Here is a 16,546-nt window from a genome sequence, read left to right as displayed (position 1 = left end):
AATACAAACACATGGAGGCTAAACAATTCACTCCTAAAAAACCAAGGAATCACTAAAGAAATCAAAGAGGAAATAAAAAAATATCTAGAAACAAATGACAATGAAAACACAACAACCCAAAACCTATGGGACACAGCAAAAGCAGTTCTAAGAGGGAAGTTTATAGCCATACAGTCCTGCCTCAAGAAACAAGAAAAATATCGAATAAACAACCTAACCTTACACCTAAAACAATTAGAGAAAGAAGACAAAGAAACCCCAAAGTGAGCAGGAGGAAAGAAATCGTAAAGATCAGATCAGAAATAAATGAAAAAGAAATGAAGGAAACAATTGCAAAGATCAATGAAACTAAAAGCTGGTTCTTTGAGAAGATAAACAAAATTGATAAAACATTAGTCAGACTCATCAGGAAAAAAAGGGAGAAGACACAAATCAACAGAATTAGAAATGAAAAAGGAGAAGTAACAATAGACACCACAGAAATACAAAATATCATGAGAGACTACTACAACAAACTATATGCCAATAAATAGGATAACCTAGAAGACATGGATAAATTCTTAGAAAAGTACAGTCTTTCAAGACTGAACCAGGAAGAAATAGAAACTATGAACAGACCAATCACAAGTACTGGAATTGAGACTGTGATAAAAAATCTCCCAACAAACAAAAGCCCAGGACCAGATGGCTTCACAGGCGAATTCTATCAAACATTTAGAGAAGAGCTAACACCTATCCTTCTCAAACTCTTCCAAAATATAGCAGAAGGAGGAACACTCCCAAACTCATTCTACAAGGCCACCATCACCCTGATGCCAAAACCAGGCAAAGATGTCACAAAACAAAGAAAATTACAGGCCAATATCACTGATGAATATAGATGCAAAAATCCTCAAAAAATACTAGCTAACAGACTGCAACAGCACATTAAAAAAATCATACACCATGATCAAGTGGGGTTTATCCCTGGGATGCAAGGATTCTTCAACATTCGCAAATCAATCAATGTGATACATCATATCAACAAATTGAAGGATAAAAACCATATGATCATCTCAATAGATGCAGAGAAAGCTTTTGACAAAATTCAATATCCATTTATGATAAAAACTCTCCAGAAAATGGGCATAAAAGGAAATTACCTCAACATAATAAAAGCCATATATGACAAACCAACAGCCAACATCATTCTAAATGGTGAAAAACTGAAAGAATTCCCTCTAAGGACAGGAACAAGACAAGGGTGTCCACTCTCGCCATTATTATTCAACAGAGTTTTGGATGTTTTAGCCACAGCAATCAGAGAAGAAAATGAAATAAAAGGAATCCAAATTGGAAAAGAAGAAGTAAAATTGTCACTCTTTGCAGATGACATGATATTATACATAGAAAACCCTAAAGACTCTACCAGAAAACTGCTAGCACTAATTGATGAATTTAGTAAAGTAGCGGGATACAAAATTAATGTGCAGAAATCTCTTGCATTCGTATACACTAACAATGAAAAAGCAGAAAGAGAAATTAAGGAAACTCTCCCATTCACCATTGCAACAAAAAGAATAAAATACCTAGGAATTAACCTGCCTAAGGAGGCAAAAGACCTGTATGCAAAAAACTATAAGACACTGATGAAAGAAATCAAAGACGACACAGACAGATGGACAGACATACCATGTTCTTGGATTGGAAGAATCAACATTGTGAAAATGACTGTACTACCCAAAGCAATTTACAGATTCAATGCAATCCTGTCAAATTACCTAGGGCATTTTTCACAGAACTAGAACAAGAAATCTTACTATTTGTATGGAAACGCAAAAGACCCCGAATAGCCAAAGCAATCTTGAGAAGGAAAGATGGAGTTGGTGGAATTAGGTTTCCTGACTTCAAACTATACTACAAGGCCACAGTGATCAAGACAGTATGGTACTGGTACAAAAATAGAAAGGAAGATCCATGGAATAGAATAGAGAACACAGAGGTAAGCCCAAGCACATATGGGCAACTTCTCTTAGACAAAGGAGGCAAGAATACACAATGGAAAAAAGACAGCCTCTTCAATAAGTGGTGCTGGGAACATTGGACAGCAACATGGAAAAGAATGAAATTAGAATACTTCCTAACACCATACACAAAAATAAACTCCAAATGGATTAAAGACCTACATGTAAGGCCAGACACTATAAAACTCTTATAGGAAAACATAGGCAGAACATTCTATGACATACATCAAAGCAAGATCCTTTTTGACTCACCTCCTAGAGTAATGGAAAGAAAATCAAGAATAAACAAATGGGAGCTAATGAAACTTAGAAGCTTTTGCACAGCAAAAGAAACCATAAACAAGACAAGAAGACAAACCTCAGAATGGGAAAAAAATAGTTGCCAATGAAATAACAGACAAAGGATTAATCTCCAAAATATACAAGCAGCTCTTGCAGCTGAATACCAAAAAAGCAAATAACCCAATCCACAAATGGGCGGAAGACCTAAATAGACATTTCTCCACAGAAGACATACAGATGGCCAACACATGAAAAGATGCTTAATGTCACTAACCATTAGAGAAATGCAAGTCAAAGCCACAATGAGGTATCACCTCACACTGGTCAGAATGGCCATCATCACAAAATCTAGAAACAACAAATGTTGGAGAGGGTGTGGAGAAAAGGGAACTCTGCTGCACTGTTGGTGGGAATGTAAGTTGGTACAGCCACTATGGAAAACAGTTTGGAGGTTCCTTAAAAAACTAAAAATAGAACTACCATATGATCCAGTAATCCCACTACTGCGCATATACCCAAAGAAAACCATAATCCAAAAAGAAACTTGTACCATAATGTTTATTGCAGCACTATTTACAATAGCCAGGACATGGAAGCAACCTAAATGCCCATCAACAGATGAATGGATAAAGAAGATGTGGCATATATATACAATGGAATATTACTCAGCTATAAAAAGGAATGAGATGGAGCTATATGTAATGAGGTGGATAGACCTAGAGTGTGTCATACAGAGTGAAGTAAGCCAGAAAGAGAAAAACAAATATTGTATGCTAACTCATATATACAGAATCTAAAAAAAAAAAAAAAAAGGTACTGATGAACCCAGTGACAGGACAAGAATAAGGATGCAGATGCAGAGAATGGACTGGAGGACATGGGATTGGGGGGTGCAGCGGATGAAGGGGAAGCTGGGATGAAGTGAGAGAGTAGCATAGACATATACTTACTCCCAATTGTAAAATAGATAGCTAGTGGGAAGTTGCTGTATAACAAAGGGAGGTGAACTCGATGATGGGAGATGCCTTAGAGGGCCGGGGCAGGGAGGGTGAGAGGGAGTCGCGGGAGGGTGGGGATGTGGGGATAATTGTATAAATACAGCTGATTCACTTTGGTGTACCTCATAAGCTGGTACAAGGGTGTAAAGCAATTATATTCCAATAAAGAGCTGAAAGAAAGAAAGAAAGAAAGAAAGGAAGGAAGGAAGGAAGGAAGGAAGGAAGGAAGGAAGGAAGGAAGGAAGGGAAAGAAAGGGAAAGGCAGGAAGAAATGAAGGAAGGAAGGAAGAAAAAGAAACCTGTTATATGTGGAGAGGAAAGCACATTTTAAAGTCAGAAAAACTGCTTGTGTATTTCAATTGTGCAGCTTATTATTTGTGTGAATTTCATGAAATCATTTAACTAAAAAAAAAAAAAGAATGGATGGGAATTTATGAGGGAGAGAGCAAGTAAGCAACAAAGGAGGTCAAAACATGTGAAGCCTTTTCTTCTAAACTGAAATGTGCTTCCAAAAATAAATCTTGGTCCCCACTTATGACGACTAACTTTTCATACTAAAAAAATATTGTCCATGTTCTGTCTTCTTTGTTTTTATTTTATTTATTATGGCTTAAACAGAAAACCAGTCCTGGTTCAATTTGTGTCATTTTAAACACTATCATTTTCCAAACCCTGAATGTAGCTCATCAATAGAGAGGTGCCTGCAGCCCAATATGCATGCCAGTCTGGAAGCCTTTTGTGAATTATCATTGTCCTGGGTGATGACTCCTATTCCACTGGGGGTTGGCAGGTCCAGTTAGTGAGGCATCAAGTCTGGACACAGAGCCAGGCCAAACAAAGGGGAACCCCAATCAAAGGAGAGCCCCACAGTCTTGCTGGGTGGGCACACCTGGCCCACGTCTCCCTTTCTCCAGCTGAGATGGACCGCTTTCACTATTTGGGATCTTTGCGCTTCTCAGAAGTAACCTCTTTCTGCACTTCATCCATTTCAATCCTCCACAACCCAACTTTTTCAGCATCGCTCTGGGCAAAAGTACTCAGCCAATTCTTAGTAAGTGTGAGGTTGGACAGGTTCACTCTGCCAAATTAAACTCCAGAGGTAAGTCAATAACTCCCACAAGGTCTGCATGCCTTGGAACTTTTGCCTAAGCACACTTCCTTTTTTAAAAAAATATTTATTTATTTATTTTTGGCTGCATTGGGTCTTCATTGCCGCATGTGGACTTTCTCTAGTTGTGGCCAGCGGGGGCTAGTTTTCATTGCAGTGCACGGGCTTCTCAGTGACTTTTCTTCTTGTGGAGCATGGGTGCTAGGTGCTTGGGCCTCAGTAGTTGTGGCACATGAACTCAGTCATTGTGGCTCATGGGCTCTAGAGCGTAGGCTCAGTTGTTGTGGTGCACGGGCTTAGTTGTTCCACAGCATGTGGGATCTTCCTGGCCCAGTGATTGAACCCATGTCCCCCACACTGGCATTCTTAACCACTGTGCCACCAGGGAAGTCCCAAAAGCACACTTCTAATTGCTCTTCTCTTCTTTCCTATTCCATGTGAGAACTTCAGGGTAGAAGGGAAAATGTCCAATGCTGAGCCCTGAATCACTCTGAGACTTGTGAACCAGCCACAGAACAAACACAAAGACCAGAACAGACATTACTACACCAACCCAATGATGAGGGCTGTGTGTTTCCAAGCAGTCTCCTGAGTAAAATATCTTTTGTTTGAGACAAATAACTTTGGAAAGACAATATAGGTGGTTGAGGGCACTGAACTGAGAGAAAGGAGAGCTGCAGTCTCTTCTCAGCTCAGCCACTAATTTGGGCAAGTGACCTAGCACTTTAGTTTCTTCATGTAATGATGGACATAGACTTATTGCAGACGAAATCTTTCATAGGAATCCAATGCATAAAACATTCACTTGTAGCATTTTATTTAAATGTATTTGATAATTTTATAAAGACAATCAGTGGGACATAAATTAATCTTGACCATGATATCCGATATAGTAAAGTTTGGTATGGAACACATGTCAATCAATGCTATCTTTATGTATTTGGGGTTTTAAAACATTTAAATATACATTAAAAAAAAAAAACCTTTAAAACGCATACAGAATACCATAGGGAACTCTGTGGAACAGAGTTGAAAACCAAGGCCCAGTTGATTATTAAAGGTCCTTCTGTTTCAGAATTTCTACGATGAGACAAAACTCTACAGTGCAAATACTGAACCAGAGGGTCCGCTCATATTTTCTGTGAGCATAATCTTATGTGGAGGAAATAAAAATATTCCAGAGCTTTGAAAACAGAAAGGGAAAACACTAGATAATGTTAACATTCTCTGGACAAGGCCCAATATAAGTATAAACAACTTGAATATCAGAACTTAACGTGAGAGGGCATTTTGAAAATTATATTCATATGCAAAAATCCTCAACAAAATACTAGTGAACAAAATCTAGCAACACATAAAAGGATTTTACATGATGGCCAAGTGATATTTATCCTAGGAATGCAAAGTTGATTATCATCCAAAATTAACCAGCATAATACGCCATAGTCGTAAAATAAAGGGTAAAAACCACATGCTCATCTCAACGGACACAAGAAAAGCATTTGACAAAATCCAACATATGCTCAAGTTAAAAACTATCAATAGGGACTTCCCTGGTGGCACAGTGGTTAAGAATCTGCCTGCCAATGCAGGGGACACAGGTTCGATCCCTGGTCCAGGAAGATCCCACATGCCACAGAGCAACTAAGTCCGTGCACCCCAACTACTGAAACTGTGCTCTAGAGCCTGTGTGCCACAACTACTGAAGCCTGCGTGCCTAGAGCCCTTGCTTGGCAACAAGAGAAGCCACCGCACCGATAAGCCCATGCACCGCAATGAAGAGTAGCCCCACTTTCACCGCAAGTAGAGAAAGCCTGTGCGCAGCAACGAAGACCCAATGCAGCCATAGGACTAGAAGGAAATGTCCTCAACCTGATTAAGGGCATCTATGACAAAGCCATAGCTAACAACATAATGGTGAAAGATTGAATGCTTTCCCTCTAGGATCAGGAATAAGATAAAGAGGTCCATTCTTATCACCTCTATGCAACATGGTATGGCTAGCCAGGGCCATTAGGCAAGAAAAATAAATAAAGGCATCAGATTGGAAAAGAAGAAGTAAAACTATCTCTATTTGCAGATGACATAATCTGGTATACAGAAAATCACAACGAATCCACTAAAAAAACTATTAGAATTAATAACAGTTTAGTAGTATTGCAGGATACAAGATGAGAATAGGAAAATCAGTTGTATTTCTTATAAATAAGAAAATGAAATTAAGAAAACAGTCCCATTTTAATAGCAATAAAAATAATAAAATATTTAGCAATAAGTTTAATTAAGGAAATGAAAGATTTGTACACTGGAAACTATAAAAAGTGTTGAAAGAAATTAAAAACATCTAAATAAGTGGGATGATATCTCTTGCTCATAGATTAGAATAATTAATAGTTAATATGACAATATTTCCCAAACTGATCTACAGATTCAATACAATCCTTATCAAATCCCTTATAGAATTTTTGTAAAACTTGTCAGGCTGATTCTAAAATTTACATGGAAATTCAAGGGGCCCAGAATAGCCAAAACAAACTCGAAATCCTGATAAAGAAAGAACAAAGTTGGAGGACTCACACTTTCTGATTTCAAAACCTATTACAAAGCTACAGTAATCAAGTCAGAGTTGTACTGGTGTAAGGATAGATATATATAGGTCAAGGGAATAGAATTGAGAGTCTGGAAATAAACTCATACACTATGGTCAACTGATTTTCAACAAGTGTGCCAAGATAACTCAATGAGGGAAAGAATGAATGGTCTTTTCAACAAGTGTTTCTGGGACAACTGCATATCCACCTGTAAAAGAATATACACCATACACAAAAATTAACTTCTTGCAGAAATCGGTCCGTCAAGAAAGCACCACACTTGGAGGGTTGGAGAACTCAGGTTTATTAAGCTGGCAGCCCCAGACAAGCTAACGTTCCAAAGTTCTGGGCCCCGAGCTCAGGGTGAGCTTTACTGTTATAGTGCACACGTTTACAGAGCATGGAAGTTTCCAAACAGAAACTTACAAGAGCAGGTGCAGAACATTCCATTTTTTAGCAAAACATCTTAAAGTTACATTGGATTGTTAGGTCATCTTGTTTTTCTGTTTTTCTGGGCACAGCAAGAATATTTCACAAAAGCAAAACAAGCATGGAGTTATTTTTAGCTGAGTGTAAGTCTCTAACTTTCCACTTCAATCCCCCCTCCTGATGCCCCTTAAATCTTATAAGGCATCAACTTCTTGATCTTCTAAGCCCAGGGGATGATAACTGCAGAACATTCCATAAAATGGAATAAACTAAAAATAACTCCATGCTTGTTTTGCTTTTGTGAAATATGCTTGCTGTGCGGAGAAAAACAGAAAAACAAGATGACCTAACAATCTGATGTAACTTTAAGATGTTTTGCTAAAAAATGGAATGTTCTGCACCTGCTCTTGTAAGTTTCTGTTTGGAAACTTCCATGCTCTGTAAACATGTGCACTATAACAGTAAAGCTCACCCTGAGCTCAGGGCCCAGAACTTTGGAACGTTATCTTGTCTGGGGCCACCGGCTTAATAAACCAGAGTTCTCCAACCCTCCAAATGTGGTGCTTGGTTTCTCGTTGGACCGATTTCTGCAGCAGATAAACTGGAATCCTAATACACTACTGGTGGTAATGTAAGATAAGGTGCAGCCACTTTGGAAAACAGTTGGGCATTTCCCCAAAATGCTAAGATTAGAGTCACCTGGGAATTCCACTTGTAGGCATATACCTAATGAAAACATATGTCCATAGCAACTTATATTTCAGTGTTCATAGCAGAATTATTCATATTCATATTTATTTAGGAAACAACCTAGATGGCCATCAAATGATAACTGGTGTAACAAAATGTGTATCTATATAATGAAATGTTATTCAAAGGGGATTTTATTTGGCAATTAAAAAGGATAAAATACTGATACCTGCTACAACGTGGATGAACATTGAAAACATTATGCTAAGTAAAGAAGCCAAACACAAAAAGCCACATGTTGTATAATTCTACTTATATGAAATGTCCAGAATAGGCAAATCCATAGAGATAGAAAATAGATTACTGGCCGCCAGGATCAAGGATGGGGACGGGAGTCAGAAAAGAAAATGTCTGATAACGGGTGCAAGGTTTCTTTCTGGACTGTTGAAAAGTTTAAACATTATATTGAGTTAATGGTTGCACGGCTGTAAAGATACTAAAAATCGCTGAAATGTATACTTTAGATGACTTTCATGGCATGTGAATTATATCTAAAAAAAGAAGTAATGTTAAGTTTATAATCAAAACACTTTTAAAAGGCAAAACTCACAATATCTACTACAAGGAATTCACAAAACATAAATATACTAAAGGGTAGAGATGTCAAAATATCACATTAATGATAATGATCATGTTCTTGAGGGTTTACAAGATGCCAGGCACTGCTCCCCATCTATCAACTGATTTAATCCTCACAATAACCTGATGAAGTGACCCCTATTTTATAGACGAGCAAACCAAGGTACACAGTTCACACAGCCAGGACTGTAGCAGGCAATCTAATTGTAGCGCCTGCAAGCTTAATTCCCTGCCTCTCAAGAAACGAGGCCAACTTCTGCAATCAGTTAATATCAAAGTTTCCTCTATCTTCCCAAGAAATGTCCCAAAGGGTAGCTCAGGTCTTAGACTACGAGGGTGTGTCCAGTTGTGCTCAGAGTTGAGCTTCCCTGTTGATGAAGGGAGATGGAGGTAGAATCCCTGTTCTCCTTTTTCTGCCATGTAGGGTCTAGGCAAACCCAGGAATGTTGCTGCACCAAGATAGGAAGAATGAGTCTGAATTAGGAGAGTTGAATTTTGTTTCTCAAGGAAACCTCTGAATGGCTAGGAGGTGGAGTTCTCCCTCTTCTGAACTCTGTGCATTTTTATAACACAAGCAAAGGGCAGCTTGCACAGGTCAGCTGTAGATGTTCAATTCCTTCCTGAGAAGAAAAGCTAACATTGTTCCCCCCAGACAGGAAGAGATTTGGGGTGAAAGAGAACGCACTGAAATTGTAACAAGGTTATCAATTATGTTACTCAACCACCAGACAGAGGCTTGCCTCATGACTAGAAAGTGTCTTGGTCTTCTGCAGGGATGACTCAAAGCTAATGGGACTCTGGTTTCCTGAGCTTTAAGTGCACTCAGTTTCTAAATTACTACTTTGCAATAGGATTCAGCTGCTCAGATTGAGATTCCAAGAGACTGAAACTGCTTCCTAGATGTTGCTAGAGCTGGAGAACCCACATCTCTGTAGCCAGCCCTATAGTTCCTCTCCCCAGAATTCCATCTGCTCCTCCCACCTCTCAACAAGGGTGTGCGTCCGCGCGCGTGCGCGCACACACACACACACAGTCTTGATCAAAGCCAGGCAAAGGACATCCCTTCCTTCCCCAAGGACCTGTTTTACCAAGCCTCACTGCAGGCACAGGAGGTAAAGTGTGTTTTTTCCCTTAATTAACTTTTGTGATATGATTATAAAAGTAATACACTGTCATTACAGGAAATAAGATAGTCATATCCAACTTTGAGCACTTGCCATGCCAGGCACTGTGCTGAGAAATTCACTCCAATTGCTTTATTTCTTCTCCCAACAACCCAATGAGGCAGATGCTATAACTACTGCTACTAACTTACACAGGAAGAAACTGAGACTCAGAATGGTTAGCAACTTATTCAAAGATGCCCAGTGGCAGAACTGGGGAATAAAAGCCTGTTGTGGTTTAACCCCTACACTGGATTATTCTAATACAAGATGGAATGTGTGAAGTTCCTCAAAAAAGGACAAACAAGGGACTTCCCTGGTCCAGTGGTTGAGACTCCACGTTTCCACTGCTGGGAGAGGGGATGGGGCATGGATTCAATCCCTGGTAGGGGAACTAGGACTCCATGTGCTGTGCGGCCAAATAAATAAATAAATGTTAAAAAAAAAAAAAAAAAAAAAAAAAGAAGGACAAAAGAAGTGCTCTGGGGATCAGATGAGGTCCAGGGTGCGGGCCATGTGAGGGAGGATGCACTATATCCAGGGAAGAGTTTGCGTTGGTACAAAACTAACTGTCCCAAATGGCACCATCCCAGCTCCTCCCAAATATGCCCTTCCTCCCCCAAGCCCTATCTTGGTTAATGCCCCATAAATGACACGACGCCTGGAGCCAACGAATCACCCAGCGGAGACTTGACTAAGCTTCCACTCCTCCCTCTCCCTCACTTCCCCAGACCCACCATCACCAAGTCCTTCAGTTACACCAACCATCTGTCCCCTCTTGTTGTCTTCCACGCATCCATTCACTAATTTAGAAATGCACTGGGGCTTATTTTCTTTACCGTAAGCGTGTACTGTTAATCCCTACTCATAACTCTTGTATGAGTTATTGTGTGGCTTAAATGGGTTTATATATACGGATTACCATGTCTTATAAAATAACAAATGTTTAACACATGATATTACCTATTTAAAAATAGTATATATATGTATATATATATTACTTAAAATAAAAGTTTATTTCTAGAGAATGGTGCAGATAAAAAGTGAAGAGCAGGATATAACAAGTTGGTTAGGTATACCAAAAGTATATATATATATGTGTGTGTGTGTGTGTGTGTGTGTATCAAAAAATCCCACATCATGTAATAAAATGGTACAAATGAAAAAAAAAAAAAAGAAATGCATTGCACCCTAACCATGTGCCAGGGCTCAAACTAGCCAGAGGCAGCTCCTGGCCTCCTCGAGCTCTGCTCCCACCTCTGTCCAGGCCCTTGTCTCCTTCCCCAGGATTATTGAAACAATTCCCTTTGTTCATCTCCCATCTGTAGCCTCACCTCTGCAACCCATCCAAGGCCTGGCACTCAGGAGGTGCTCAATGACTGTGGAATGAAAGAATGAATGAATCTTCCACACTAACACCTTATCTTTCTACACAGTAGTTCTAACCACGTCACTCAGAAACTTTCAGAGGTTGCCTGTTTTCTCCAGCATGTAGTCTTAGCCTGACATTCAAGATTTTTTGTAACCTGGATCATATTAGCCTAAAAGGGATGCTCCATTTAAACCAAATCACTCGGGGCTGCCCTGGTGGCACAGTGGTTAAGGATCCGCCTGCCAATGCAGGGGACATGGGTTCAATCTCTGGTTAGGGAAGATTCCCACATGCCTTGGGGCAATTAAGCCCGTGTGCCACAACTACTGAGCCTGTGTGCTGCAGCTACTGAACCCTGTGTGCCTAGAGCCTGTGCTCTGCAACAAGAGAAGCCACCACAATAAGTCCACGCACTGCAACGAAGAGTAGCCCTTGCTTGCCACACCTAGAGAAAGCCCTCCCACAGCAACGAAGACCCACTGCATCCAATAAATAAATAAATAAATTTATTAAAAAAATAAATAATAAATAAAATCACTCACCCTTTCCTTAAGGGTGGCATGAATTTTCTCACCCCATCTACTGGCAGAGACTGCTCACCAAAGCCCACCCTGTGCTGGCTGTATTTCTCAGTCCCCTTTCTTGGCCAGCTGAAAGCTGAATGGCAGGCTCTGGCCAGCAGACTCCCCCCATGATGCAGGAACCCCCAATGCCTCGGAACCTCAGACGTTGCCTAGGCGATGGGCTAAGCCACTGAGACGTTTTGAGTCTATTACTGAATGCAAGTCCGCGTGCCTGACACACAGTGAAGCCAAACAATACAAAAATGTCGGAATTTGCAGCAGAGAAAGGTTTATTGGAGGGCCATGCGAGGAGACGGGTGGCTCATGCCTTAAAAACCCTGAACTCCCTGAAAGCTTTCCACAAAGCCCTGTTATAGGAAAGGTGAGGGAGGGGCGTGGTTAGTTGCTGCAAACTTCTTGGTGTCAGATCCTTGGTTCTCGAGGTCAGTCATGGTCAGGTAATAACGTTCCTATAAACCTCCACCAAAACAAATGTTATTCTCTGTTCTGACAAGAAAGGTCAAGGACCCAATGCTCAACTCTCACCCTCCGAGGCCCAGGCCCTGGTTAAGAGGAGAGTGTCCCTACATGGGCCAGTTACCCTTCCTGGGAACGTTGGTCCAGCACCCAGTCTGGGTCCTTCCGCCAGTGCCCAGGCCTGGCAGAAGAGGCAGATCTCAGCTGGCGGCACCCTCAGGGCCAGGTCCCCAGACACTGCCAGCTGTCATCACTGAGGGAGCCAGGTGCCCAGGACCCAGCAGGCCCTTAGGCTTTTCATTTAAGCTGGAGAGAACCATTTGTATAGGATCAATAGGAGTACATGTAGCAAATACCAATTAGGTTAATTCCCAGCTGACTACAACTGCTCTTCTTTGGAACAGCCCCACCACAGAGGTGGACCTGAAGCAATGATGTGCTATGTCCTTGCAACTTAACCCTGACCTCTGGCCACCTCCTGGGGTGGACAACTGATCTAAGCTGGCCCACGTTTTGAAACTTGAACGGAGAGACTGAAACTGGTTGAAGCTGTTACCTTCATGGCAGTGTCCGTACATGCCAGGTGCTAAGGCCTCCACAGACCACGACCCATGAGGACGGCCGCCTCCATGAGGTGGAGGAGGGGTTCGCTGCTGCTTCAAGGCCTGGGCCCAGCCAGTGGGTGCCGTGGTGAGGGCTCTGGAGCTCTGGGGGATCCAGCCCTCAGCCTGTCCCTGGGACCCCAGCTTACCGGCCGGCCCCAGGCCACAAGGCCTGGAGGCCCTGGGTAGAAGGCCACCATCAACCTCTCACCACACTCTCTGTCTAGGAGACCACCATGAGGCCGGCAGTTAGTTGAGCTGGACCTCTAACCGCAGAGCTCAAGGTCTCGTACTCATGGTCTCGTGATAACTGTTGAGAGCTAACAGCTGTGTGCGGACCGGCCCCTGTTACAAGTCTACGTGTTATCACAGCAGGGCCTATCCTCTCCTGAGTAAACTCACATCTTTACTCCTGCTAGTTTCTCTGCCTAGAGAGACGTTCCCCTCTTGCTCGCCAGTTGAAATTCCTTAGTTTCACCTCCATATGGCCTCCTCCTGGGGGTCTGTCACCCCCACCCCTCTCTACGCTGGGGCACTGTTATCACCCTATTTCAGCCCAGAGCAGAGGCCATCTCTACACTGTGATGTCCAGAGGCCAGGAACTGTTTGTTTAATTAATTCTGTCTCCCACAGGGCTTAGCCTTGTGATTTATACTCAGGTGTAGACAGTGTGCAGCTGACATGAGTTAGGTCAGAGGGAAAACCATTTACCTCCCCCCCCACCCCAGCAAGTGGGGGATGGAGAGGAAAGCTTGACACCCCAACCTGGAGGCCACAGTGATTGGCAGGGATTAGAGAGGGTTTCAGGTGAACAGGTGGCTAGGCAGTGTGTGTTGGGGGGTTGGGAAGAGGGGAGAATAGCACCTGATCATTGCCATCCCTCCCTCACAACCGCAGGAAACCCTCAGCCTGTGCAAGATCTGGGGGAGCTACTGAAGTGCCTCTGCAGCTTCTGACTGTTTACCTCCTGGGTACCATGGTGACGGGAGATTGGTCACCATGGCAACCCCATTATTAACCAGTCGCAGTAACCGCTGGCAAATAGTGAATAAGGACAGAAAAGGCATGAACACGGGTGCATCAAAGGCAAGAAGCACATGCAGTCCTGGCCAAAGTCCCAGATAAAGTGACTGAGATATTGCGGGGACCAGTCAGTCACCCAGAGAGCAGCCAGTCACTCTCTCCTGGCATCCCACGCGGGTCAAAGTCCCCATTTATGACAGGAACAAAGGCTGAAGAGGAAAACTGCGTGCACTTGGGCGTTCATGTGACATAAGGGGAGTTCGTGTCTTCCCTGCCACACCCTCTCCTGCCAAAGGAGATCCCACTAGCTCAGTGAAATCCTAACTCGTTTCCTTGATCCAGCAGAATTGTCAAGAATCCGGAGCTCTGGCATACAAGACCTAGCTTAGAGAGCGACTGTGATAGTGGTCACCTCCCTCCTCCCAGCCCGACTTTCCATCGTCCCCTCCAGTGATTTCTCACTCAGGTAGTATGTGACTCCATGCCTAGACAAGGATATCATCGCCCATTTTTATGAATGAAACTGTGTGTGAGAGTGTGTGCAGGGTGGGGGTGGGGGACTGGCCGGCAGGTCCGCAGAGACAGGGGTCTGGGCTGAACACTCAGGGTTAGGGCCCGAGCCCAGGTAGGGGGCCATTGCTCCAGGGTCTGCGATACCAGGGAAGGCGCCCACCCCAGCTTCGCCCCTCTGTAAGATGTGGTGAGGAGCGTCCACCGTCGCGCTGTCGGGTTTCCGGGAGAGGGACTGAGCCGGCGGAACCGCTCGCAGGGAGAGCCCTCAGCGAGCGAACTGCTTGTGTCCCCGGCACCGCGTCCACCGCCACGGAGTCCCAGCCGCGGGCTCCAGGTTCTCTCTGCTCCTGCCCCCCTCATCCTCGGCCACATGCCGCGTCTAATTAGAGATACCCACTTCAGAATGACAAACTTTAAAGTCTCAGCAACAGCATAAAGTAGGGCAGCTGTGAGTTGGGGAATTACATGGAGACAAAAATGAATCGGCCCTTCCTCCAGTCACACAGTCCTTGCCCGGGATGGCCGGAGCGTGAGGGGTGGCTGGCCGCGCCCCCTCGGGGCATCGGGAGTGGGGGTGGGGGCTGAGGTGGGGAGAAAAGGCGGAGGATGAGGACAGAGAGCCCGTGTGATTATCCGGTTAGGGGATTGCAAAGGATCAGAGGGCCCCCCACCCCGCCCCTTCGCCTCGCTCCTGAGCACTAAGCCACTAAGGCCAGAGCAGCCAAGATCACGGATTATGATTTTATCATTAAAAAAGAAAAACAAACTGCTCACCCCACCAAAGAATTTTAATTCTTAGCCTCCTCCCCAGCCCACCTGTCTCTCTGGATCCTCAAGGCTGAGTAGGGTCCAGCGAAGTCAGTCCCCCGACCCCCGTGCGCGTTCCCCTTGGTTCCTGCTTCCTCCAAGCCATGGACACAACTTTCCCATGCGCCGTGCGTACTCGGGGAGACTGCGGGGGACCCCGATCTGGAGCCCGAGGAACGAGGCGGCGGGGAGCCTCTTCCCGGACGGGCAGCCGTGGAGGCGCGGGGAGCGGCCTCCGGGTACAGGGTATCTTGGGGAGGTGTCTCGGGGATGCTGTCAGGCTGGACATCCTTTTGCTGAAGGAGCCTAGCTTCTTCTGCCTCCTGCCCCGACGGCTCAGCCGGCTTCGGGACGTGAGTAGATGGGGGTGCGATAGACTTAGGAGGCTCAGGGGACGCCTTCTAGTCCTTTGATCCCTGCTGGAGGGGTGTGTGTGTGTGTGTGTGGGCGCGCGCGCGCGTGCCGGGGGTGGGAGCAGATGCCAGAGCGGGCCCTTACTGCTGCCCCTTTCTCTCCTGCCGAGACGCGGCCCATTTCAGCACAGGGGGCTGCGGACAGCGCCGCGCCCGCCCTAGGGCTCCGCCACCCCACCGCCCTGCGCGTCTTTCTTTAGTCCACAGGGTGGCTGGAGTCTGCGTCCCCCGCGCACCTCCCAGCGCCCCAAGAACAACCAGCTCAAGAGCCCCTAAAATCCTTACCCCACCAAAAGTTTGAGCTCTCGCGGCGCTTCTGTGTCTGGCAGAGCTTCTCCTCCTCGCTCTGGGCAGCAGCTCCGGCCTCACCCCCTCCCACTCGCTCCTGCCCCAGGACCCTCCTTTGCAGGCGGCGGAAGGAGCCGTTGCCTCCCTCGCTCTGCAAAAGTCCGGTGAGGCTCTGCAGCCTCAAAGGCGGTCCCGGAAGAGGCAGAAGGGAAGAGGGGGAGCCAGGAGCAAGAAAGCAGGAAAGTTCATCTGTCAAATGTGGACTCTTTCCTAATCGCGAACGGCCTCCCTGGACTCTTTCCTGGGATGTCTTACCAGTAGTGTAATCCGCACTACAAGAGGACACAGCAGAGATCTGGGAGTCTGAAGTTTAAAGGTGGGAGTATATATCCCCTTAAACTCATTTACAATCTTAGGGGGAGGGTTTTAGAAGCAAATGTCTCAGGGATATTGTGTATTCTCCTTGCTGAATTTTGGTTTCCTTCCATCACATCAGACAACACAGATTCCCTGAAATCAAAAATTAAAACTCACCAATCCGGCTGGTATTCATTGCCCTCTGTGGAAGAGTTATCAGTTTCCTAA

General features: G+C 44.4%; 1 protein-coding gene across 1 annotated transcript in view; it reads right to left on the bottom strand.

Moving 5' to 3' along the window:
* CNGA3 (cyclic nucleotide gated channel subunit alpha 3) overlaps positions 1 to 16,098 on the bottom strand; it is a 55,485-nt gene extending 39,387 nt beyond the window's left edge. The window contains exon 1 of the mRNA XM_057742170.1: positions 15,959 to 16,098. The gene's annotated coding sequence lies outside the window, so the exon portion shown is untranslated. The remainder of the gene's footprint in view (positions 1 to 15,958) is intronic.
* Positions 16,099 to 16,546: the final 448 nt, after the last annotated feature.

The sequence above is a fragment of the Hippopotamus amphibius genome, chromosome 7 (assembly GCF_030028045.1).
Source record: "Hippopotamus amphibius kiboko isolate mHipAmp2 chromosome 7, mHipAmp2.hap2, whole genome shotgun sequence".
Lineage (NCBI taxonomy): Eukaryota > Metazoa > Chordata > Mammalia > Artiodactyla > Hippopotamidae > Hippopotamus > Hippopotamus amphibius.
The sequence above is the reverse complement of the archived record's forward strand: the minus strand, read 5'-3'. Positions and strand labels throughout refer to the sequence as shown.